Raw genomic sequence first — 26,974 nt, 5'->3', positions numbered from 1 at the left:
TCTCGGGATCTTGGGCTTGCACACACACGCGCCTGGCCTGAGTTCTAAGCCACCGGGTCCAGGACGTGAACCGTGGTCGACTACGTGGGAATTCAGTGTCATAGCCATTACGCTAACTGCTGGTTCCCAAGACCTACATTTTTTTAGAAAATGGATGAGTGTCCTTCACTGACTCAGTGGCCCTATATAGTCCAAAATAATTACTGAGATCACTGACCGTCCATCAGGGATAATAGCAACATTTTTCTTGGCATGAAAGAATTTAATAGAACATGACTAGAGGTGAAACCATAGAGTCTGGAATCAGAATAGGTAGTTTCAATTCCAGCATCACCATTTCCCAGTCATGTGATCCAGGGCAAGTGGATCATTATTGGTCTTGCTTTGCTTGAGGAATGATAATGGGGCTAGTTGTATAGTTGTCCTGAAGATGCAATGAAATGGCATATGCTAAGACAGAACAACCCAAAGATTTCTCTGCTTTATTTTTTGTTCCAACCATGCCAAAGTATCATAGAGCTTAATCTCCAGTTTTCTCTACGTGAAAGAATACAGCTGATAGAAAAATTTTAAAAATAGGAAACAGCAGATGGCATAATGGTTACATCACTGGACTCCCGCATAGTCGACTGCAGTTGGAGTCTCAGACCCAGCAGCTTAAAACTCACTTTGGTACAGGTAGGTATGTGTCCAAAAATCTCGAGAAGAAAAGAGTTTGTGGTGTGACCACCCCCTGGGGGTGATTTCTTGCTTTCTGTCGCTCGCTCTCTCTTTGTCTCTCTGACAAACACATGTGCCCTGTAGCAAACATTTCTCTTTAAAAGAAAAAGAAAAGGAAAATTGTAAAAGTAATAACATTTGTCACTTTCTCTACAAGGTTTATCTCATTTAAGATAGAAATCTGTCCTCTTTCATCTTGACCTGACATTCCTAAATCCCACAAACTATTCTATGTTTTTCCACAATGCTTATTTCCTAACCTGCAATATTTAATTATTCTATTTATTGTCTTTCTTTTTCCACTAGAATATCAGTTCAAGGATGGAGAATTATATTATTTTTATATCCCAAATAACAAAGTTAGTGTCTTAAATGTATTAAATACTAGGGCCAGAAGATGGTGTAGTGGTTAAAGTGTTAGACTTCCACATGTCTAACCGCAGACTGAGTCCCAAACTCAATGACTTGAGAATTACATTGGGTGCATGTGCATGTGTCTGTGTATCCAAAAATCCTAAGGGAAGACTGGAGGAGAAGGGATTGTGGTGTGGTCATACCCCCTTGGGGGGTGATTTCTCAATTTCCTTCTTTCCTTCTCTCTCTTCTCCAGTGAGCACAAGCACCCTATGGCAAACATCTTAAAAAAAGTAAACACTATACAAGTATTTGTTGAGTAGATGAAGAAGAGAAGAGAGGATGGGAGGAATTGCATCTATTCTTATCTGAAAAAAAGGGGAGGATGGATATATCTCATATGTAAGGTTCCAAACATTTTAAGGAAATAGTAACATTACAAAAATGTTTTTAATCCATTAATAATTTATTAATTATTTATACCTTACACGATGACAACAAAAATAGAGCTTTTAATAGTAAACATTTGTTTAAAAGAAGAAAAAAATTAGCTCTATTTTATAGGAAAATCAAGCATAAAACTGGTAACATGAATAAGGTCAGGGATGTTTGTTCTCACTCATTTTGCTTTTATATTTATTCATTTTATTGATGTAATTTTCTGCAAATAGGGGCCACAGCTATCTGGCAATTGCCTCTCTCTGGAATGGAATCCATGGAATAGAGAGACAGAATCAGATTGTTCTAGTCCCAGAACTAACTGGCACAGTTTAAGCCAAACCTCTGATTCCTGATTTAGGATATGATATCAATCTCTTTTCAACTTGTATTTATGTAAGGCTTAGGGAAATTTCCATATCACACCACCTGAGAGTTCAGAGTCCATATATTTAGAATGACTGTATCCCAGGTTTACTCTTCCACCTGGTGAAACAAAAAGGAAGATATTAAAATTATTTAAACAGCAGGACCAGCAGATGGCGAAGTTGTTATGCTGCTGGACTCTCACATGGCCAACCATGGTTTGAGTCCTGGACGTGATGGCTTGAAAATCACAGCAGACATATATACACACATGCTTAAAATCCCAGGAGGAAAATGGAGAAGGGATTGCAGCATGCCCAGTGATGTGGCTGGTATAGTTTTCAAACTACTCAGTCCCAGACTTAAATAGCAGTCAGCCATGTGGAATCCAGCAATGTAATCATTACACCATCTACTAGCCGCTGTGGTGTATTTTTCAAGCCACCACGTCTAGGATTTGAACCATAGAGCCAGTGGCTTCACCACCACACCACCTGCTGATCCCAAGAATATGTTTTTAATAATTTATGTCATAGTAAACATTTAAGTCTAGGTGAAAAAAACAATGCATAATAAGTAAAAGACACTCACCAGTGTAGCTCAAATGGTTTAAAACTGTAAATAGCCTATTTTCTCCTATAGAAGTTATGCTATGGAGTGGGAGAGTCTTTATGGATTTCCTGTAATCTGTCTTAATTAAACCAGTTTCTTCATCTGATGATCTCTTTCCTTTTTCTGAAAAATCATAATCACCTCTCCCTTTAGTGGCATATTAAAACATAATTAACAAACTAAAAATTCATTCAAACAAGGTAAACAGGCAAGCATAACAAAATCAGTCTATTGATTATCATTTAGCTACTATTTCACTCTCAGTCAGTAGAGAAGTGACAAATCGTGGGCCATGAAATCATCAGCCTGCAGGATCATGTCATTTAAATGGGAGGATTACACAAGGCTTGTATCTGCAGAAAATGACACTCCTCTCAAATTACAATTCCAGCTACTCCAGTGGCAGAAATGGCCATCATCAATATGAGAAAGTGTTCAGGATCACAGGAAATGCCATACTCCATTTCTCTTCCTTGCCGATACAGCTCTCTGCACTCCAAAATGAGGTAGCTGAGTAGTTGCTGGATAGTTTCCTAATGATTAAAGATGCTCACCGTGTTAAACCATACATTTTGTTGCTTCTTGGTTGGGGCTTTAATGAAAAGACAGATACCTCTCTACAGGAGAACCATGTTTAGGCAATGCCCTTTCCCTAGAACCTGATTAAATCAGGATGCTTAAAAGAGTTCTGCTTTTATGATACAAGTAGTTTGAGCCCTATTGGCACTGAGTTTAAACACTGCAAGCAAAATATTAGTTTTGAGTCTGCAGTGTATTCATAGCCCTGAGTGTCTCCAACAAGCTTATCTGGAGGATTCTGTTTATGTGAAAGAAATTGCTATGATCAATCACTGTGTAGTAAAGGATCAAACAAAATGCTGAATCGAGAAATGTTTTTCCATTGGCCCTGTTCAGCAAGAGACAGAGACACTACAAGTGAGCTGTTATAAATATTCCACAAGAAAACTACAATTTATGTTCTAGATTTCTTTTTCTTCAGTTGTTGATATGAAACCTCATGTTTCAGGATCATTTTTTCCCCTGCAGCTCTTATTACGCAGTCTCCACAGAGCAGAGGCAATTTCAGTTGCCCAGCCTTGGCTGTAAAGAGTATTTCAGAAGCTTATATTTTTCTTGAAATAAAAGAAAATCCTTGAAATCCTCAATGTATGATACAGAAATGAATTTATTATTTTCTTTTCTAAATCCACATAAAGGTAGCCAAATTCACTACCATCATTTCATAAATACATCAAGAAATTGGGAGAACAATTGGACTATAGAAAGCTCTTCAAAGACATAGCAAAGAGGAAAAAAGAAAAAAAAGAATTGTGTGTGTTCTAATTTACAAGTATGGCAATGAGTCATATGGCCATGTTATTTAAAAATTTATTTATATGTATTCCTTTATGATATCAAGGGCAGAGCAGGCTTTTAAAAATGTATGGAGTGCTAACTTTGCCCCCCCTCCTCTTTTTTAATGTGCACTCACCTGAGAGAGTGGGAAGCACCCCATATGGGGAGCCATTTACTGCAATTCCTTCTCCATTCACCCTTTGAGATTTGGGGAACACACATGCATTCAGAGAGTTTCTCAAGCTGCTGGGTATGGGACTTGAACTACGCAGTTGGCTATGTGGGATCTAGCTGGCTTAACCACCACACCACCAGCTGCTCCATGGACCATTTTAAAAATAGTAACAGGCAACTTGTCAATGTTCTGATTTTATATTTCTTCTTTATCCTGTAGCCTTATTAATTTGTTTTCTAGATACCAAGAACATTTTCTCGCCCTTGAACTTGTCCTCTACTCACTTTTTTTTTTAAGAGTTCAGGTGTTATACCTCCTTTAAGCCTCCTTTTTTTAAAAACAAAACAAAACAAAAACAAAAACAAAACAAAACAAAAAAATGAGTTTTTTGCCTTAGAATATATGTGCTCATCAGGGAGAGAGAGATAAAGACAGGTGGTGAGAGGGAAAGTAAGAAATCATTCCCAAGGGGTATGGCCACGCTGCAATCTCTTCACTTCCTGGGACTTTGGGAACACACACACACATACTTGGCATGATTTTCAAGCTACCAGGTCCGGGACTTAAACCATAGTCAGCCATGTGAGACTTTAGCAAAGTAACTGCTATGCCATCTGCTGGCCCCCTTGAGCCTCTTTTTAACAGCCCATTCTCTGTGTCATCATTGTCCATCTTTCTGAGGAGAGAGAACAATCTTCTCATCTTTCATACTCCCATGACCCTATTGTCTCTTACTACTTTTTACATAATATCCCAGTGATTTATTTATAAGCGTACTTTAGTGTCCCTGAACTTGCTGACTACCAGTTCCTTGGAAAGGAGATCCACATCTCATCCATTTTGCATGGCGATCCCTGACAAATAGTGATTTACATTTTGTGGATATAAATAGGGTCTCACTAAGTGAGAGAAGAAAAATGTCTCCCTTTTTACAATTTTATTGAACTCATCAAAACTTGTCATAAGTCTCAGTCCCTCACTGAACTCCTTTCATTATTAAGAAATGAAAAAACTGGTTTATGATAATGGAGGTTCATGAGTTAATGTTTTATGCTTACCCCAGGCATCTGCATTTAAAAAGAGGTTTGTTAGTGACACTGCCTTAGAGAGTTGATGGATTTTGTAACATGGACAGCAATATATTTTCCTCTTGTTTTGCAGACCCTTTTAACATTCAGTTTGAGAATTTGTCTTTAACACTTCCCCATGGAATGTCACAAATCCAGTGCCCTCGAGAGCTCAAACCTTAAGTTCTGGTGACCTATACCTTTTCTCTTTTGTGAACAATTTACAAAGATCTCCTCACAATTTAGTTTATCTTGGCCAAACCCATCCTGGGTCTCATATTCTAAACAGTTTGGAAAAATGATATTTCTGTAAAGAAGTAAAATGTCAAAAGATCAAATGTACAAATGGATAATGGTTAGAGCAGCTATAAAAATAGAACTCTGTCCCACAATCTGTAGCAACCAGCCCAGAAACCCAACCTACAATTTACAGTAACCAGTCCTGGAAATCAGACTAGTATTTCTACTTTAGCAACTAGTCCAGAAAACCAAACAATAACCCCAGCAACAATTGTCTTAAAACAGCCATCTTCCCTAATTTTGTTCCACTTCCAACTTCCAACAGAATGAACATAGCTAAATATGTACCCCTAACTGATCATATAGAATCTCCACCTACCAGCTAACCCACTCCCAGCTTCTGCACACAACCAGTTTCCATTAGGGCACACACAAACCTTCCATTTTGTCCATGATAAAATGTCCCCATTTCTCTGCTTGCCTTTGAGTCTTTGCCAAAACACTAGCTATCAACCCAGTTAGGTGGAGTAGTGGTTAAGGTTGCTAGATGCTACATGTCCAACTGCACGGTTCAAGTCCCAGACCCTGCTGGCTTGAAAAACATGCCAGGTGTGTGTATTTGTATACTCAAAATCCTGATAGAAGTGGAAGCAAAGGGATTGCAGTGTGATTATCTGTCCCTGAAGATGCTTCCTCAGTATCTGTCCCCCTCTGTCTTTTTCTGTAGCAAGTGCACACCTTACAGAAAGCTAAAAACAAAATAAAACCAAAAAGACTCTCAATAAAAAAATCTTTGCTTTTTCTCACTTGAGCTTATTTTCTAAAACACTAGCAGGACTATTGGTTCTAGAATACATTCCTGGGTGCTTATCTGGGAGTGCAAATATGATCCTGTTCTCTGTCCATTCTGTACTGTTAAGTTCAAAACCTCTTCCAACTTAGTGGCCTGAAATAATAACTTCTTAACATTTGTCATGGTCCTGTGGTTCTTCTGCTGGCCTTGCCCATTCTCACTCATGATGTAGCATACAGCTGGTAGGCTGACTGGCACAGCGATTTCTCTGTGCCGACATGGTTCTTTACTCCATGACATGGTGGTATCAGGGCATTGTCCAAGGAGAGCAAAGACAGAATCTAAGGCCCCTTGGAACCTAGACTGGCCCTAACCCTACTCTTAATCCTAATCCTTACCTTAGGCTCTAGAAGTTACACATTGTCTCTTCTGGCATATTGTACTATTCAGAGCAAGTCACAAATTCAGCCCAAGTTCAAGTGGAGAATGCTTCTTAATGGAGGCACAGTATAGTCACCCTATAAAGGAGCATGCGCTGGGAGATGGACCTCTATTTGGCGAAGAAGCAGTGTAGTGCAAACTTCTGTGGCAGTGTTCCGACACTGTGTCTGCTCCTGCCATCGACTAAGTAGTATCAGATTCCAAAACACTCCATAGGCAGAAGTGGTAATAACAAGGTGGTCATGGACTAGGTCAGGGACAGCTACTGCATCAGGCCAAGCACTATATTTTTAATCTCCTTAAACTATCATCTGGTGATTTATGTACAGTCAAGCCCAATGAACATGTATTAAGCACTCATTTCAGGACTTGTGCTCATTGCTAAATGCAAAAGTGAGTAGAACACACAAGGAGTTGACAATGTATGAAGAGGACCAGATACTTACTCTAAGGGTGGTAACATATAGTATGGCAACTTAAATATCATGAGTGGAATTAAATTATGATGGAGATGAAAAACAAAACAGAACAATTCAATTCAGTGTACTTGACTGGGTATTATTATAGGCATCTATTATCTTTTCTTTTTTGTCTTCTCTATGTATTGTTCTATAAGTACCTTTTCAGTTATGTGACCCTGCCTGGGCTGTCAATTAAAAACCATAACACCGTAAATATTATCCATGGTAGCCAGATTTTCCAAATTTCTAGACAAAATAATTGGTCTAAGTGAACATTTGACACAGTAGAACCAATTGGAGTCTTGTTTATCCTTTATCTCTTCCCTTTTCTGCCCTTCCCTCCTTTCCTTTCCTTTCCTTTCCTTTCCTTTCCTTTCCTTTCCTTTCCTTTCCTTTCCTTTCCTTTCCTTTCCTTTCTTTTCCTTTCCTTCCCTTCCCTTCCCTTCCCTTCCCTCACCTCTCCTCCCTTTCTCTTCTCTTTCCTTCCTTTCCCTTCCCTTCTATTTTTTCTCCTTTCTTTTCTTTATTCATTTATTCCTCTGTCTGTCTGCCTTCCTTATTATGTAGAGGACTTCAATCAATGGAAACTAGGAGTGACTAAAGACAGATTAATCATACAAATGGTAATATAGAGGAAAAGAGCTCTATGCTTTAGAAGTACTTTCTATCAGAGCCAGCAATTGGCATAGTGGATAAGGTGCTGGCTCTCATGTGACTGACTGTGTTTCAAGTCCCAGACCTGATGACTTCAAAAACACTGGGCACATGTGCATATGTGCCCAAAATCCTGAGAGGGGGAATGGAGGAGAAGGAATTACAGCTTCCCTCCTGGGGAAATGATTTCTCACTTTCTGTCTCTCTGTCTCTCTGGAAAGCACACATAACCCATAGCAAAAATTTATCTTAAAAAATAATTCTTTCTGGGAACCAGCAGTTAGCGTAATGGCTACGTCGCTGGACTCCCACATAGTCGACCACGGTTCGCGTTCTGGACCCTGGACCCAGTGGCTTAAAACTCACACTCGGCGCATGTGCGTGCGTGCCTAAGATCCCAAGAGAATGGGGAGAAGGGATTGCGGTGTGGCCATCTCCCCTAGGGGGTGATTTCTTGCTTTCTGTCTCTATGTCTCTCTCTGTCTGTCTGGCGAGCGCACGCGCCCTATAGCAAAAATCTCTCCAAAAATAATAATAATAATAATAATAATAATTCTTTCTTTCTTCCTTTCCTTCTTTTTTCAAGACTGATGAAGATTCATTCCTTATATATTCCTTAAACTGTCACCTTGAGTTGCTGAGTGGAGAAGAGGAAAGAAAGCAATTTTTCCCCACCTTAGAGAAAACTGAAAATAACTCCCACACTTCCCAATTATTTAAGCCAATAAATTACTTTTTTCATTCAAGTTTCTTTGAGTAAATTTTGTTACAAGCAACTGAAAAAGTATCCTAATAAAGAGAATATTTTAGTTGGAAATGCCATTTAGGAAGGAACTTATTATATGATTAGAGAGTCAACAGAAAAGAATTGAGGAAGAGTTTCAATAGAAAAGAACATGAATTGGGAGAGAACTCTATTTGATCCAGATGGAATTCATAGAAGAAGGGAGACAACATTGAAAGGTACTTTAGAACCATGGACAACCAAGAATCCCACAAGAATGTTTCAACATTTAATGCAAAACACACTGGAAAGTTATTCACCATTGTTAAATAGAAGAAATCAATCAATGGAAACTTGGTATGACTAAGGACAGATTGATCATGTAAATTGTTCTGTAAAGGAAAGGGGCTCAAGAAAGATTCTTTTGAAGTAGAATCTATCATGACTGGAAATTCACTGTTGGGATAAAAATAAAATTAGGGTGAAGATTTTGGTCTCAGGTATTTCAGCAAAGAAGGAAGGAAAGAAGGGAGCTAAGGAGAGAGGAAAGAAGAAAGAGAAGAAAGAAAGGATGGAAAGTAGGCAGGCTGTGATCTCCTTAATTAAGCACAGATAATAGTGAAACATTTTTTCAGGCAGAGAAAATGAAATGGCAATCATGGTTATTTTTGGGAGATTTGATTGAACATAGTAAATAGACATGCTTCAAATAAATGAGATTAGGATCAGGGAGGTTAAGTGTCTTGCCCAAAGACACAGAGCTAGCAAGAGGCTGCAGTAGAATATATGACCTGAGTCTGGTTCTAACAATAGTCCATTTTTACTTTATTACCCTTACAAATAATTAATTCCTGAGCCCTTGAGACAGTTGAAATAAATCAGCCCTAGTGAAAAATAGGGCTTGTTGGTGCCAGCAGGTGGCATGGTGGTTAAGGTGTTGGACTCCTACACGGCCAACCCCAGTTTGAGTCCCAGACCTGGCAGTTTGCTTTTATCTGATGTCCTTGACTAGAATATTCAGTTCCCATGAATCCATCCTCCACAGGGGCATTGTAGTGATTATAAGTACATACATACACATGCACACAGATACCAAGTATCCTTGTATCACACCTTATGGGAAAAAACAAACAAACAAACAAACAAAAACCGAAAAATATTTCAATGTCTTCTTATGCAAAGGAGAAAGTATAAACTTCTTAGCAGACATATATAGATGTTAAAATTCTGGCAGTCTTATTCTACTGGACTGCCATAACAAGATACCATAGACTGAATGGCTAAGTCAACAATTTATTAACTCACAGATACGGAGGATAAAAACCCAAAATCAAGCTGTTGGAAGGTTTAGTTCCTTCTGAGAGCTGTGAGGGAAGGATCTGTTCCTGGTCTTTCTCCTTAGCCTGAAGAAAGCCATCTCTTACCTCTGTCTTCACATCAACTACCCTCTTTACATGTCTGCTTCTGTGTCCAAATAGCTTCTTTATAGAAGGATATTAGGCATAGTGGATTTGGCCCAGCCTGGTGACCTCATGTAAACCTTATGATCTCTTAAAGACTCTATCTGCAAAAAAATGTCACCTTCTGAAATCCTGGGGATTAGGATTTCAATATGTAAATTCAGCCCATCCTACCGAACCTGGTGCTCAGTCTCCCATGATTCTCTGCGTTTAATTTTTATTCTAGCACCCCATGACTACTTAAAATCTCTTGTGCATCCTCACCCACATGCCCATACCCCACACCACCATTGATGTAGGTATGCAGGGATGCAAGGGGTGATTGGACCCAGCACCCACAGTGGGACACAGATTCTTGTTTTATGCTCATGAAGAATTAAAGACACAGACAGAGAAGGGATATGAGTTTTATTAAGAGGGGGAAGAGCAGAGCAGAGCTCTGGAAGAGTAGAGCTCCCAAGCAGAGAGTGGGTCTGGAAAAATGGGTTGCCGATGAGAAATTGGGCAGGGGGAGTGGACAGTATTGTGGTCAAGGAGGGCTTTGTCTGGGCTTGTTCTAGGTGGGGCTCGTGCATGCACTCTCCTCCTGGGGGTGGGGGGTAGAAGGTGAGGGAGCACATACGGATGGGTCTAGGTAGTCTTCTAATATTGGAATGAGTTAAGAAGGTCAGGAAATTATTTTTCTAAAAACTTTGGACCATAGAAACCATTGTCTTATCTCCTCAGAATATGGTAGGGACTAGAAAAGAGCCTTTGTTTTAGGTCTAGCCCATGCTGCCTAGTCAGTCACTGAGCCATTGCTGTAAGCTATCTCTCTTGAGTAAGCAGCTGAGCAATTTTGTCTCCATCTTAAAACTTAGCCATTTTGTGATTCCCTTTGGTCCTATACCCTAACTATCAATATGTACTTAGGGTCCCTGTCTCCTGTCTCACCACCACCATTCTTGTCTCTATTCTGTTTTCATGTCCTAACATTATAGATCTGCCTAGTATCTTAATAGTCAGACCTTCATCATCTTCACCCTTGACCTGGTTAATTCCTACACTTTAAAAAAAAATTATTTTAGTTTATTTCATTTATTATTGTTATTTTTCAAAGAACTTCAACAGAGACAGACAGAAAGGGAACATGAGAAAGCAAGCCACCAGGTATGGAATTTGAACTGAGGTCTGCCATGTGGGAGTCCAGCACCTTAACCGCCACACTCCCTGGTGGCCCCAATTCCTGTGCAACCTTAAAATGCCTTCATTGATAAAGCAGCTACGTACATGCTTCTTAAGGCCCTAGGGGTTCTTCCACTCATAGCATGTCCTACATCTAGGAGCTTGAGGAAAAGGCTGATACTCATCTACCAAACTCACAAATTTGGTATGTAGAAATAAACTATCAGTTACATATTTAAACAGAACTTTCCTAGAGACTAATTGTCCTTAGCAGAGCCATGTTCCCCTTACAGCAAGTCTACATGGATACCAATTAGCAACAGAAGATTGCTTAATAAGTCAATCAGAACTAAGAAAAGGAGATGATTCAATTTTTCAATGGCACTGGGCTAATTCCCCATAATAGAGACAACTTTACTACTTCAGTAATCATAGTAAAAAGTTACTATCAGACTCTAGAATCTTCATTTTTTTAAGAATTATTTATTTAATTTTATTTATTATTCTTAATATTATTATTAAATTTGCTGGAGGGGGGAGGGAGAGAGGGAAGGAGGGAGGGAAGGAGAGAAAAGGAATCTGAGAAAGCAAGCTGCCAGGTCCGGGACTTGAATGATGATTGGTCTTATGGGAGTCTAGCGCCTTAACCATCACAGCACCTATAAGTCCAATATTCTTCAGTCTTAATCACTTCACTCTGATATCAACATCTCATTAGTGAAGATACTCTCTCTCCACTAATTAGCACTTATTTGAAAAGCTGAAAACTGCCTTTACAAATCTGTTCTTCCAACACTGACCAACAAGTCTTGTGATAAATTTGTTTTTTGTTTCCAGTTATGGATTGTAGGCATAGAAGCTGACCTTTATCTATTGTACAAGGCAGCTTATCTGTGCGCTTATCTCTTAAGTTTAGGTTTAAATCTCATACAGAAATTTATGTTGAAATTTTAGGAAGATGTCTCACTGAAGCCTGCAAGATCTGGCACCAAAACATTGTTTTATAATGACCTCTTTCATGTGCATCTTATCTTCTCACTTGGTTTATAATTAGGACTCTGAGGTATTCATTTGTGAACTTCTGTTACTACATCATTATAGATACTAAATATTTTTGAAGATATTTAGTTTGTGTGTGTGTGTGTATCTGCAAACAACAGAAACCAATGCTGGCTAGCATAAGATTAAAGAGATGAATTTGAAGAATATGAAAGAGTTTGCAGAATCGGAGAGTAGACTGAAAATGCAGGCTAAGAAAAGACATGGACCAGTGTAGCTCCAGCAGTCTGATTTGTAGGATTAGATGGGCTGTCTCATCAAGTGTCAGTATGAGTCGAATCCTACCTATTTCTACTTTTTGTATCAATCAATTGAAGACGGCCAACTTAGGCTCCAGTATGAACCATCTGGCAATAATGAACCTGGCTTTTTTACTTGTATTCCTGTGAGACAATAGTCAGTGGAAACAAGAGTGGTGCCTTCAGAGCCATAGCTATGTCTAAGGTAATGAAATCAATGTTTTCCACTAAAGGGAAAAGAAGTCTATTTTAGATGATTCAAGGATATAGAATTTTTGGAAATTTGAGTTTGGCTGACATCTTTAGAACATTAGGTACTTCGGGGATTGATCACATGGACTCAGAAATCATTTGTTCATGATTGCTGTATGTATGTATGTATGTAAGTAAGGTTTTTGTCATAGTAGTACATGCATTCACCAGAATGGAGAGAAAGAGATACAGAGACAGGGAAAGTGAGAAATCATTCCGCCCCCCCCCCACAACATAACCAGAGATGGCCATGCTGCAGTCCCTTCTTGTCTTGGAATTTTATGCATGCATACACATGCACCCAGCATGGTTTTCAAACCACCAGGTCTGGGACTTGCTGTCAGACATATGGGAGTCCAGCACCTTAACCACCATGCCACTTGCTAGCCCCAAGTTTTGAAAATAAATAAAATCAGAAAAGAAGAGGAAAAGCAAGTACTAAAAATAACTAAAACACAGAAACTTTAGAAGCCACTAATTTTTAGGAAAACAAGAAGAAAAGTAAACACAATTTAGTAAATTTTCAGAAAACTACCTAACCTTGCCAAATCTGTTTTTTTTTTTTTTTTGGTTCTGTCTTTTGTAAAATAAAGATTATATTAGTGCCTACTCCTTTGACAAGTTATGAGCTGAAATGAAATAATCCATGTATAGTTCTTACTAAATGGTGCATCAGTATGTATTAACTGCCAACATTATTAGGAAAAGTACAAAATGGAATGCTATTATTTTAAGAAATAAGTAAGCTGGGGGGCAACAGATAGCATGGAGGTTAAGGCAGCTGGTTTCCACATGGCAAGCTGTATGATTCAAGTCCTAGACATGGATGCTTGAAAAACACACCCAGTGTGTGTGTGTGTCCCAAATCCTGAGAAGATAATGGAAAAGAAGGGATTATAGCCTGGCCACTCCCACTGGGGGGGGGGGGATTTCTCACTTTCCTCACCTCTCAGTTTGGCAAGCATATTCATACTATACCAAAAACTAAGTATATATAAAAGGAAGTGAGGAAGCACAATACATTTCTTGTTTTGGAGTGACTGAAGACAAGCCTGAGGATCTACTGGTTTGAGAATTATTGGACATTGGAAATACTTTCCAGAAAGTGAGAAAAGATTATAAGTTGAATTTGTGGGGTCCAGCAGGTGGCATGATGGTTAATGAACTGGATCTCACATGGCTGACTTTGTGATTTGAGTCCTGGACCCAGCAGCTTGAAAAATACACCCAGCAAGCATGTATGCATGCTCAAAATCCTGAGAGAAAAATGGAGAACAAGGGATTGAGGTATGGCCATGCTCCTGGAGGATGATTTCTCATTTTCCCTCGGTCTCTGTCTTTCTCTAGTGAGAACACATGACCTATAGTAAAAATCTAAAAAAAAAAAAAAAAAAAAAAAAGAATGTATGATAAGAGAAGTATGGAGTGCGGTTAGGGCTATCTTTTGGGGGCTGGCAGATGGCAAGGTGGTTAAGAGCATAGGGCTATCTTTTTGTGAAAGGGCCATTCTGGCACCATTTTATCAAAGGCTGAAGTCAAAGAAAAGAAGCTTTGGTCATGAAACTTTCCTACCATCAGCCAATGTGAAATTTGTCTCGCTATCTGTGTCAACTCCTAGAATATAGATGTTCCCCCATTTTTCTGTGCTGGAATCTTTGAGAGGATAGTTCTGAAAGTAATCTCAGGTTTTAAGGTTATCTATAAACTTGTACATTCTTTTGGGTCTCATAAGGAGCTTTCTAATGGGAAATTCATATTCAAGCCCAGTTATTAAAAGCAAAATAATGTATGGGGCCAGCAGATGACTTGGTGGTTAAGGCACTGGACTTCCACCTAGTTTACATGGTTCAAATCCTGAAGCTGATGGCTTGCTTTCTTACTTTCTCTTTCTCTTTCTTGTGTCTCTCTCACTAGTGAGTATATATGTCCTATAGCAAATTGAAAATGAATACTAATAAGTAAAAATAAAATAAATAAATAAATATATTTTTAAAAGCCATGCAATACAAGTAGTGTACACAAGGCAAAAATGGGATGACAGAAAACAAGTTTCCTCTCTCTCCCCTGTATTTGGAAGGGGTCAGGAGAGCTTCATCAGCATGTCATGGTGTTGAGCTGACTTGGAATCTGTCCATTCCTTAAATTTTAATCACAGCAGTTCAACTAAAATTTTCCTCCATCCATACTTCTTACAAAAGAGGGGAAAAAAATGACTGAAGTCAAATAGAAGCCAAAACCACTGATAGAAAAGAAGACATGAGTGAGATTTTTAAGCATAAACTTATCTCATGAAAACTGAATTATCTGAGCTGAGCTCTAGGTATTCAGTAATGAAAATGCTGTTCTTTTTCGACTTTTGTTTCTCATCTGTTGCAATTCCATTCACTCCACTCAAATACTATGTCTTTTTTGAAAAGGTCTGTCTAGTTCTAATTGTAATGAATATCTTCCACATAATATTATTTCCCATAGTTTATATGATCTTTCAATGCATTTTTGTATACTCCATTAGTATAAAGCTCCTGAAGTGCAGATACTTATATCCAGGTTAGTATTTCTTTCTTTCTTTTTTTTTTTTTTTAAGAGGTTTTTGCTATAGGGCACCTGCGCCTTCCAGAAACACAGAGACAGAGAGAAAGAAAGCGAGAAATCACCCCCCAGGGGAGATGGCCAGGCCACAATCCCTTCTCCTCTATTCTCCTCTCTGGATCTTGGGCACGCATGCACACGTGTCCGGCGTGAGTTTAAGCCACCAGGTCCAGAACTTGAACTACTGTCGACTACATGGGAGTCCAGTGACATAGCCATTACGCCAACTGCTGGTCCCTCAGGTTAGTATTTCTAACATAATATAGCAAAATCCCTTGCTGTTAGTAAGAACTAAACATATTTGTATAATGTTAAATTTTGTTGATAAATATATTTCTGTAAATCAAGGGAAAATATTGCTGGGCTTGATTTGCTAAGTCTATTTTCCAAATGCTGAAAATCCTACTTACAAATAATCTGATGATAGGGTCTATGGGGAAATATTTTCAGACAAATTTGAGACTTCAAATCAGTGAAGATAGAAAACTTGTCCAAACATTCTTTTCTCTGGCCCAGGTCTACTCTATCTTAATTATAGTGGCTGAAGGCAAGAAAGACCCCCAAAAGCTAACAATAATGTGCAGATTAACTTTAATACCACCACCAACACATCTAAAAAAGACTAATAAAATGATGTTTCTCACAAACTCAAACCTTATGCCAAATTCTGTTTCCATGTTGAAGAAAAGTTTGATACTTCAGTATGTGATAAAAACAATCTTACCAGGGCCAGCTGGTGGTATGGTGGTTAAGGTGTCAGATTCCCACAGGGCTGACCATGTTTCAAGTCCCAGATCTGGCAACTTGAAAATCATTCCAGGTATGGGTGCATATGTGCACAAAATCTTGAAAGGAGAATGGAGGCCAATGGATTGTGGTGTGGCTATCCACCCTGGGAGGGGAGGTGATTTCTCATTCTTCCTCTCACTGTCTTTCTTTCTGTTGAGCCCCTGTGTCCTATGGCAAAAAAAAAAAAAAAAGGTAAAAAACAAAACAAAAAAACTTACCATTTTGCTATGGACTTTTAGACTTAAAGATTTTGAGAAAAGGAAAGCATATTAATTCTCCTCAAATCTTCTTTCAGCTCATTTTAAAGATCATGAAACTGATATACAGAAAGATTATGTAATTGTCTACATACATAACCAATTATCATGGATATATTTGGCAAATAGCTACAATAGCAGAAAATTTATAGACACCCACAAAGTCTGCCTTTAATTAAGGACACAAATCAAGTTGTCTTCCTCAGCAGAAATGGGATTAATTACGTTCCTGTTTATTTCCCTGGTCAAGTGTCCACCTCTCCTTCATTGTAATTTCTGTATCACTCATCCATATCAGAACAAAGTGGATATCATATCTCTAAGAGTTCTACTTCCAGAAAAAGCTAACCTATCCCAGCTTCTACCTACCTGTAGCAGTACACATTGCCTACATTCTCTATTGGTATTGATGAGAGGGCCAGTTAGTACCTTCTGCTGGAAGATCTATGCCTCCCTCCCCTTTCTGATTCGTTCTAATTGTTATAATGATTTTGGAGTGTCAGTCTGTTTTTATGGAATTATTAGTCTCTATCATTGAATCTCACAAGTTTCAACTTTCATGATTATTTTCTTTGCCAAGAATTGCTCCTGCCTCTGACCTTTGTGGGGTTTTTTGGTTTTGTTTTTGTTTATTTGTTTTGTTTTTGAGAGATTTTTGCTATAGGGCATGTGGATTTGCTAGAGAAATGGAGAAAGACAGAGAGACAGAAAGTGAGAAGTCATCCCTAGGGGAAATGGTCATGCAGCAATCCATTCTCCTCCCTTTTCTTCTTGGGATTTTGGGTATAACTCCATGAGTTTCAAGTCACCGGGTTTGAGACTTGAACTGTAGTTGAACGCATGGGAGTGCAGCACCTTAACCAGTATGGCACCTTCTGGCCCCCTCCCTTTTTTTTTTTTTAAATTCTTTTTTTTTTTATTTTTTGAGAGATTTTTGCTATAGGGCGTGTGCGCTCGCCAGACAGACAGAGAGAGACATAGAGACAGAAAGCGAGAAGTCACCCCCCAGGGGGAATGGTCACGCCGCAATCCCTTCTCCATTCTCCTCTTGGGATCTTGGGCACGCACTCACACGTGCCCGGCGTGAGTTTTAAGCCACCGGGTCCAGGATGCAAACCGCGGTTGACTTCATGGGAGTCCAGCGACATAGCCCTTACGCTAACTGCTGGTTCCCCCCTCCCCGACCTTTGTTTTATGAGATAGAGCAAAAGAGTGGGGTTAAGACTCAAAATATTAATACTTGATAAATCTTATTACCTGTACTGCAAATTCTCTGTCTCATGTAATTCATCATTTGTGTTTTTATGTCTCTCAGCACAGCTTGATTTGGGGAGGGGTGGGGGAGGGACGGTTCCTAGTGTGAAACTTTGTCACTGAGACCATTTAAATTTTCCAGAGCCCAGTGGCTGGTTAATATGACAGGCACTGTCAGGACCAGCAAGTGGTGTAATGGTTACATCGCTGGACTCCCATGTAGTTGACTGCAATTCGAGTCCTGGACCCAGCGACTTGAAACTTATGCCAGGTGTATGCCATATATCTGGATTGCAGGGTGGCCATCCCCCTTGGGTGGTGATATCTCACTTTCTCTCTCTCCATCTCTCTTTCTCTGGTGAGCACACATGCCCTATAGGAAAAATCTCTCTAAAAAGTTTCTCCCTTCCTGAACCCTCTGGAATTGGAAAATATTTGAGAGTATTCTTATCTGTGGCAGAATGGTTATTTGCAAAAGTTTAATAATATCTGTTGCCTTGAATCAGAAATTGGAAATAGTCATTGTTGGACAGGGCTTTGACTGGAATGTCATATATGAAAATTAAACCCGAAAACTATGAAACTAAGGTAGATCTCAAATAAATCAAGAGAAGCTCTTGGAAAGATGGGCTGGCACCATAAACAGTTCTGCCTGGCAGAGAGGATTAGAGAAGCTATATGAAAGAATTAGTACCATAACTTAACCTTGACTTTTCTAGCCCAGCATTGTAATCAGTAGAGATTGCAAAAGAGCAGCCACAACCAGTGGATTACCTTGAGGAAGACTTGGAAGGAAGAAAAAGAGACTGACCTTTGCTAGCAGATGGTATATCACAGAATACTAGGTAGTCAGGGCTGGACTGAGAAGGTTTATATTTGAATTGTGTGCTGTGTGTTTACTTTGCAACAGTTTGAGTAGTTGACATGTTAATATTTTCTCAAAAATATTTTAAAACCTGCTGTCTCTGTTATAGTCACAAACAAAATTTTAACAAATATTTTAAAAAATACCTTTAAAATTCAGTTTCTTAAAATTTTGAAACTTGTTTATTAGCTGTCAAGAACTATAGAATATGAGCAAATATTTTTTGATATGTAAAGTAAATGTTTGTGGGAAAATGTAAAAATAAATAAATGATAAATAAATAAATAAATGAAACAAACAAAAGATTAAAGGCAGGGTCTACTTGTCTCATTAGGCATTTGTTTAACAAGCTTCATCAGTTTTCTGTCTCCAAGTTCACATCAGAACCTCAGGCCTTAATAATGAACACAAAGTGGTTGAAGACTGGCCTGATCTATATTGATCACTAATGAAATCCTAGTGCTTTCAAAAACTCTTCAATAATTAAACTGGGCAAGGCACACACCAGGTTTTGTTTGCAGAGTACTTAAAACTATTGAGTAGGATAATTGATGATTAAAACACAAAGGATCTGCAATTTGTTCCCCAGAATGGAAATTAGAATGCTAAAGCAAATGCACAAGATTATATTGGGTTGCCATAAAAAGTCATGATGCATTTTTTTCTATGTTTTTCTGTGCAAAAATGTGCCATGACTTTTCCAACAACCTAATAAAGGACATTTCACATGTGAAAGAAGATTGACATGGTCAAAGTTTTACCATAGGTGATTCATTGTCAACATATATAGAATTCAAAATTAATGTCCATGCTAATGCCAGTGAAAGAATCAGAATTTTTCTGTTTCTGTATAGTACCTGCTTTTAGGGAAGAGTATTATAAAAGAGAAATATAAGTTATCTAAAATACCTTGTCGGCGTCCGCCCCAGGGTTTGGGTCTGGCTGAATCATGATCAGGGGGCTGCAGGTGAGGAAGAGAAAGAGGACAAGAAAGAGAAAACCCTCCATCTTGCCAGGACCAGAGAGTTGGAAAGAATGAGACAAAGGGAGAGAGTGGAAACGGACACAGGCAGCCTGAGCCTAGGTAGCCCAAGCAACTTGTGCCGTCCAGATGAACTGGACGTCTTTATTTATAGTACAAGGAGACATTACACATGTATGTTTCATGAAATTTCATGGATTAGTTGCCAGGTTACAGACAATAAGAAGCAGTTAACAAATCTATATGGGATTAGTCATACCAGGGGCCAGGTGTATCCCTTGGTGATAATCCCATCTAGAGAAAATCTCATCTTCTTTTCTAATGCAGAGAACTAGCTGTTAGGTGTGGGGAAGGAGCTAAAGAACTTCTCTATAAGGAGTGTACTACCACACCCAGAGAAGTTTAAAGAACCTTTCAGATGCAGAGCAGGGATTGGATTTTACTAATTGGGGTCAAGATGTTTCTTGAAGTCCATCAGATGTGTCTGTTGGAATGCCCCTAGCAATTTCTACCCTTGCTCTGTCTGCAGCCAAGGTCAAGGAAAGACAAGTTACAAGGTTCTGCCAAACCCCAAAAGAGCATGTGGTGTTTGCGCAGCGCGTGTCCCCACAATACCTCTGTACTATCACCAGAAAGACATTGAGAACAGAGCGAGGTTCTTAGGGGCAACCAGGGAATATAGTTTCCAGTCATATTTTCCTTTCGTGTGCCTTAAATTATCTTAGTTTAATGGAGTATCATGCCTCTGTGACATTACAGGAGCTGGCTTTCTGAGGTAATCAAATAAGTCTGCTTTTCGAAAAACTCTGCATGGGTCAGGAGGCAGCTGAGGGAGCAGAAGGACAGAGAATAACACTCTAAGGTATTGCTACAATGAGAGAAGCCATTAACCGCCATCACCATTAAAAGAAAACAAACACCTTGCACATGGAACATAAATAGAGCAACCTTGATAGAAAGACTGTGAGCATATAGTGTTGGATCTGTAGCAGAACAACTAAGGGGAAAAAAAAAAGGGACTTGTTTTGTTTGCTAAAATGATACTACTGAGCTACCAAGAGAACACCATATATTCAATAGTTGATGGTTCCTTACTGAAAGTGGTGATAGGTCTGGATTCAGCCTTGTAAACCCTGTGTCATGTCTTCCTGTGGAAGAACTGCAAGGTAAACAATAGCTACCATTAAGCAAGATACTAACTACATTATCTGGAGATTAAATTGATAATTGTCCTTTTCAAAATCAAAATTGTTGCCAATTGATCACTAACACATTCCACTCATCATTCTCCTGACTGAGTCAGTTCAGAACTTCAATATACGTACTACATGGTTGGAAAAGTCATGACATGTTTTTCTATTCAAAAGTATGTCAAGAGTTTTCTGACAACCCAAAACTATGAACCCTAGCTTAAGCAAACTCACGTTGATGCAAAATAGGTCAAATGTTCCTCCTCTGTTGTTACTTTTTAGTATTGTGTTTATTATTAGCAGATATTAGGTTTATTTAAAAAGTTCATGGAAAATGTCCATTACAAAAAAAATCAATGCAAGAATTTCAAAAACTGTTGCACCAAGTAACTGGTACTTTAATCCATTTTCCATGAGCTTCTAGCCCTAATATTTAAGAAATTCTCTGAGGAAGAGTGTATCTATTTCATTCATTACTCTTTAGTGCCTAAGACTGTGTCTGCATAGGGTACAATCATTCTATAAGCAAAACCAGCATCAATGGTGAATAGGTTAATTATTAAAATTCTTTCCTGGACAATAGTGAAGTAGAAATAAGTTGGCATTTTAGCAATAGATCTGACGCTGAAAAAATAAATAGATAAAAGGTAATCTGTAAACTGTCTACTCAAGAAAAAGAATTTTCTGCCTATAAACCAAGAGAGACTTGGTTAAGTTTCTAACTAGAAATCACTTTGTACTTTCTCTACAGCACTGGACTGCATATCACAATGATAGGTAGCCTCCATAGGCTTTTGAAATATATACCAAGCTCCAAACTCCTCAGCACAGCAAACCCCAAATTTATGTCCACTTCAGTCTTTGCCATTTCAGTGATAATTTACTACTGGGGCTAGAGATAATAAGCAAATACTATATATTTCAGCTTACTTACATGGACAAGAGCTTTCAATGACTAGCTTATCATTTATTTGAGAATACTATAGCTCTTCCCAAACATTCTTATCCTCTCATACCACATTTGCATTTGGTAATTTAATGTAAATCAATATTTTTTTATTGCCTATTATTTTTGGATCAGAGTGTTCACTGATAATTTCATTTTTCCTAAGGGAGACTGAGGTTGAAGAGGAAGTGCATGTAAGTGTGCGGCATATGCTGGGGGAGGAGAAAAGGATAAAGGTATAGAGAGGGCATTTCTACTGACAATGGAGAGCTTTTGATTTGGCCCTAAACATTATGGGGAAAATGCCATATGATACAATTTTTTATTCCCTAATAGTTCATGCTGCCAAACATATAGCATTTCTTAAAAATTCCCATCTATGGGGATCAGCAGATGGCATGATTATATTGGTGGACTCCCATGAAGTTGACTGCGGTTCGAGTCTTGGACCCAGAGGCTTAAAACTCATGCATGTGCGCACGTGTGTGTGTATGTATGTGTGTGTTCAAAATTCCAAGAGGAGACTGGAAAAGGGCTGTGGCAAAGCTATCCCTTCCTGGGGGGGGGGGTGTATTTCTCACTATCTGTCTCTCCATTTCTTTGGTGAGTGCACGTGCCCTATAGCAAATATCTTTCTCTAAAACAAAATTCCCATCTATGTGGAACCAGTAGATGGCATAATGATTACATCATTGGACTCCTACCCTAATTGTAGTTCATTCTGGTCCTGGTGGTTTAAAACTCACACTGCAAGGACCAACAAATGGCATAATGGTTAGGTCGCTTGACTTCCATGTAGTCAGTTGCTGATCAAGTCCTAGATCTGGTGGCTTAAAACTCATGCTGGATGCGTTTGCATGGGTGCCCAAAATCCCAAGAGGATAATGGAGGAGAAGGGATTGCAGTGTGACCATCTCCCCTGGAGAATGATTTCTCATTCTCCCTCCCCCCAGTGAGCGCACACACCCTATAACAAAAAAGATCTCCCTTTAAAAAATTAATTATTTAATTCATACCGGGTGTGTGTGCATGCGTTTCCAAGAACCTGGGAGGAGGATGGAGGAGAAGGGATTGTGATGTGACCATCCCCCCTAGGGAGGGGTTGATTTCTCACTTCCTCTCTTACTGTCTCCCTGTCTGTCTTCAGCGAGTACAAACGCCCTAAGGCAAAAGCATCTTTAAAAAATTCCCATCTATGTATCATTTACTGAATGCCTCTTTGAAGATAATATTTTTCCAATATTCAAGCACAATGTATCTGTAACAGATGTAAAAGGTTGACTCTAACTTCAGCTTGAAAACCTCTAGTAATGAAATGTGAAGGAACAAAATATAATAGAACTGCAGAAAGCCATCTATGCTTACTGGATGGGTTTCTTTGATTGTTGTCAATTTATCACCAACACATTCCATTCATCACCATGTCCTGTGCGTTCAACTATACTCTGGTCTGTCGTCTTCCTCTCCATTGTTCATAGCTCCTGCTATCCTTGTCAAGCCACTACTGTCTCTCACCTAGCATACTGCAATTGCCTCCTAACTAATTTACCTAACTTCTTTTTTTTTTTAATTGCCTGAGGGTGTATGCACTCATCAGAGAGACAGAGACAGAAAGCACCCACAATAGGGTATGCTCATGCCGAAATCCTTTCTCCATCCTCTCAGAATTGAGAGGCACCCACACATATATATGCATGCATATAGCACGTTTTTCAAGCCCCAAGCCAGGATTGGAACTATGGTCAGCCATGTAAGGATCCAGCTCCCTTAGCCTCTAGGGTATAGGATCTACCTAATTTGCCTGCTTTCATGCTTGCAATCTAGCAATGACTCTGCACATGGCAGACCAGCTAATGTTTTCAGGAAGCAAATCATTTTATGTCCTTTCCCTGCTTAAAACATTTAGTGCCTTTCCATCTCATGCAGAATCAAATTTAAATACTTAAGAACTAATATATTTCCTGGTATCTGCTTACCTTCCCACCCAGTTTCTCTGTCTCTATTTCTGTCCCCCAAACATATCATCCCTGCCTCAAAACCTTGCATAATTAGTTCCTACAAACTTATCTTTCTTATCTTCCATTGGCTGAACCCTCTACCTCTCCATAGGATAGCTTTCCCTCACTACCCTCTAGACTATTGACACCCCAACCTACATAGTCAGTCTCTGTCCAATTACTCTGTTTAACTTGAAAGAACTTGTTGCTATTTGAAATTATTTTATTTATTCAAAGACTCATTTACTTCCTTGTGTGTTTGTTGATCTTCTGTCTTTTCCTCTCAAGTATAAACTCCATTACACTAGAGCCAGGTCCAATTTTGCTCATCACTGCAACTTCAGTTGTCCAGAAGATTTCCTGACACATAGAATCTGTTCAATACATGTTTATTGACTAAAAAGAAATGAGAATTCTAATTTAAAATAGTGAATGCATTTCTTATCATCAGTATTTCATTCCCATGGAATGAGCCATTAGGAAAGTAGTAAACTTCATGATATCTGGGCCTTCTAAACTCTGAATTATCATATCATCTAATATAGCAATGACTCTTATCATATTATATTAAAACATAGTTTCCATGCCATTCGAAACTCTGGGCAGTAGGAAGGCAACACCTGTGTATTATTTACCTCTGAATTTCTTTTCTTTTCTTTCTTTCTTTCTCTTATTTTTTGAGAGGTTTTCGCTATAGGGCACATGCGCTCGCCAGACAGACAGAGAGAGACATACAGACAGAAAGCGAGAAATCACCCCCAGGGTAGATGGTCACACCACAATCCCTTCTCCTCCATTCTCCTCTCTGGATCTTGGGCATGCACACACACACGCCGGAATGAGTTTTAAGCCACTGGGTCCGGGACGTGTACCATGGTTGACTACGTGGGAGTCCAGCGACATAGCCATTGCACTAACTGCTGGTTCCCCCTCTGAATTTCTTGTGGTAAAGACTTGAGCTTGGGAAAATCACATATGAACCAGTGAAATTTTGTACAATATGGACATTATTTTCCTGCTTACCAATCATATATGGTCTAGTTAGAATCACAGAAATATGTGCAATTATATAATAGATGGTACTTGGTATGTAATGGTGGTTAATAAATGGCTGTTGAGTGAATGAATACAGCATGACAAACATGTTTTGGCCTAAAGACATATTTACTAGTTTTCTTGGACAGTCAATTGCATTTGGCAAAAAAAAAAAAAAAAAAAAGAACATTCACTTGCTTCATCTCAGGATAATGGAATGTAGTAATAGACTCATGATCCCAGAAGTTTCATTTGGAGATGAATAGTGTGCTATGTCTTTTAGATGAGCTTTTGCTATTATTTTGACATCCTCATAAAGAAGTGTGGATTCCAAAGACACTTAAATTTAATTTTACATTTCTAAAGGCTAATATAAGTGTTGTTAATATTTCAAACATTTTTCTGTTCCTTTAGAAAATGGCATACTTCTATATAAGTAATACTATGAACACTATGGCTCATAATGGTTTTAAAATTCTAGCCTAAATTTTATAAAAATTAATCCTTTTGTTAATGCTCTCATCTGCTTCTCAGTTGCTCTTAATAAAATATGATTGATTAAATCATGATGGATGATGCTCCTTTATTCTGACCTTTCAAATTATGAATTGGCATCGTGTTCAAAATGTTGATCAAACAGCATTCTCCATTATTAAATATTTTTATGAAAAGATTATGCCATGTTAAATACATAGATAATTTTATGATTTAATAAATGAATTATCTGTAAAGTAATTAAACATATGAAAATATAGGTGGGGAAATGAAGATCAAAGAGTCAGTATAGGTCTGTAAATAGCTGCAATCTATTGGATTGAGCAATTTGTGTTAACAAGTGGTAAGGAAAATACTCAGAAAACCAGTGCTAAGTTTTAGGTTAGTGATTACAATGAATCTAAATCAAAAGAAAGGTTATAGCGTTCCCTCTTCACCATCTTCTATAAAGCCATGTAGTCAGGTGCTTTTGGGTGTAAATGATAAAGGGTGCCACAATATAACATTGATTTATAAATTCTCTGAGATGAAAGGACTCTTGTCACTCACTGATTAGAAGCCTGTATCTAATAATAAATCATTCATTCCCATGTATAAAACTGTTCATATATTTGTCTCTCAGTCCCTTTTGAAAGCATCCAGAAATGAGTAATTGATCATAATGCAGCATATTCTTTCTTTGACATCTCAATCTGTTTTGAAACATTTTTCTAAAACTGACCTGATTTGGTGACCTTGCAACTTTCTTCTTCTGAGAGAGTCACATAAATAAACTGAATTCCACTAAAGTATATCAATTTTTAAAGTAATGATTCTAGTTATGAAGTACCTGCTAATCTTTCTCTTTTTCTTATGCATATATACACCTTCTCTATCTTTTCCAACTATTCCTTGTAGATACTGACTTATAAAGCATTCACCTTCCTGGAAAATTTCTTATACACATACTCAATTTTTTTTTTTTGAGAGATTTTTGCTATAGGGCACATGCGCTCAGCAGATAGACAGAGACAGACAGACAGATGGAAAGCAAGAAATCACCCCCCAGTGAGGATGGCCACGCCACAGTCCCTTCTCCTCCAATCGCCTCTCGGGATCTTGGGCACACACACACACACGCCTGGTGAGACCCTCTTCACCATCTTCTATAAAGCCATGTAGTCAGGTGCTTTTGGGTGTAAATGATAAAGGGTGCCACAATATAACATTGATTTATAAATTCTCTGAGATGAAAGGACTCTTGTCACTCACTGATTAGAAGCCTGTATCTAATAATAAATCATTCATTCCCATGTATAAAACTGTTCATATATTTGTCTCTCAGTCCCTTTTGAAAGCATCCAGAAATGAGTAATTGATCATAATGCAGCATATTCTTTCTTTGACATCTCAATCTGTTTTGAAACATTTTTCTAAAACTGACCTGATTTGGTGACCTTGCAACTTTCTTCTTCTGAGAGAGTCACATAAATAAACTGAATTCCACTAAAGTATATCAATTTTTAAAGTAATGATTCTAGTTATGAAGTACCTGCTAATCTTTCTCTTTTTCTTATGCATATATACACCTTCTCTATCTTTTCCAACTATTCCTTGTAGATACTGACTTATAAAGCATTCACCTTCCTGGAAAATTTCTTATACACATACTCAATTTTTTTTTTTTGAGAGATTTTTGCTATAGGGCACATGCGCTCAGCAGATAGACAGAGACAGACAGACAGATGGAAAGCAAGAAATCACCCCCCAGTGAGGATGGCCACGCCACAGTCCCTTCTCCTCCAATCGCCTCTCGGGATCTTGGGCACACACACACACACGCCTGGTGTGAGTTTAAACCACTGGGTCCGGGACTCAAACCACTGTCGACTACATGGGAGTCCAGTGACATAGCCATTCTGCCATACTCAATTTTTAAATATTTCACTTATGTCCTGCCTACAAGTAAACACAGTACCACCTACTACCATGAAGCTAGTTATGGAAATCACTATGTATAA

This window comes from Tupaia chinensis, unplaced genomic scaffold (genome assembly GCF_000334495.1).
Source record: "Tupaia chinensis unplaced genomic scaffold, TupChi_1.0 Scaffold145889_1, whole genome shotgun sequence".
Taxonomy (NCBI): Eukaryota; Metazoa; Chordata; class Mammalia; order Scandentia; family Tupaiidae; genus Tupaia; species Tupaia belangeri.
Note: the sequence above shows the minus strand (reverse complement) of the source record.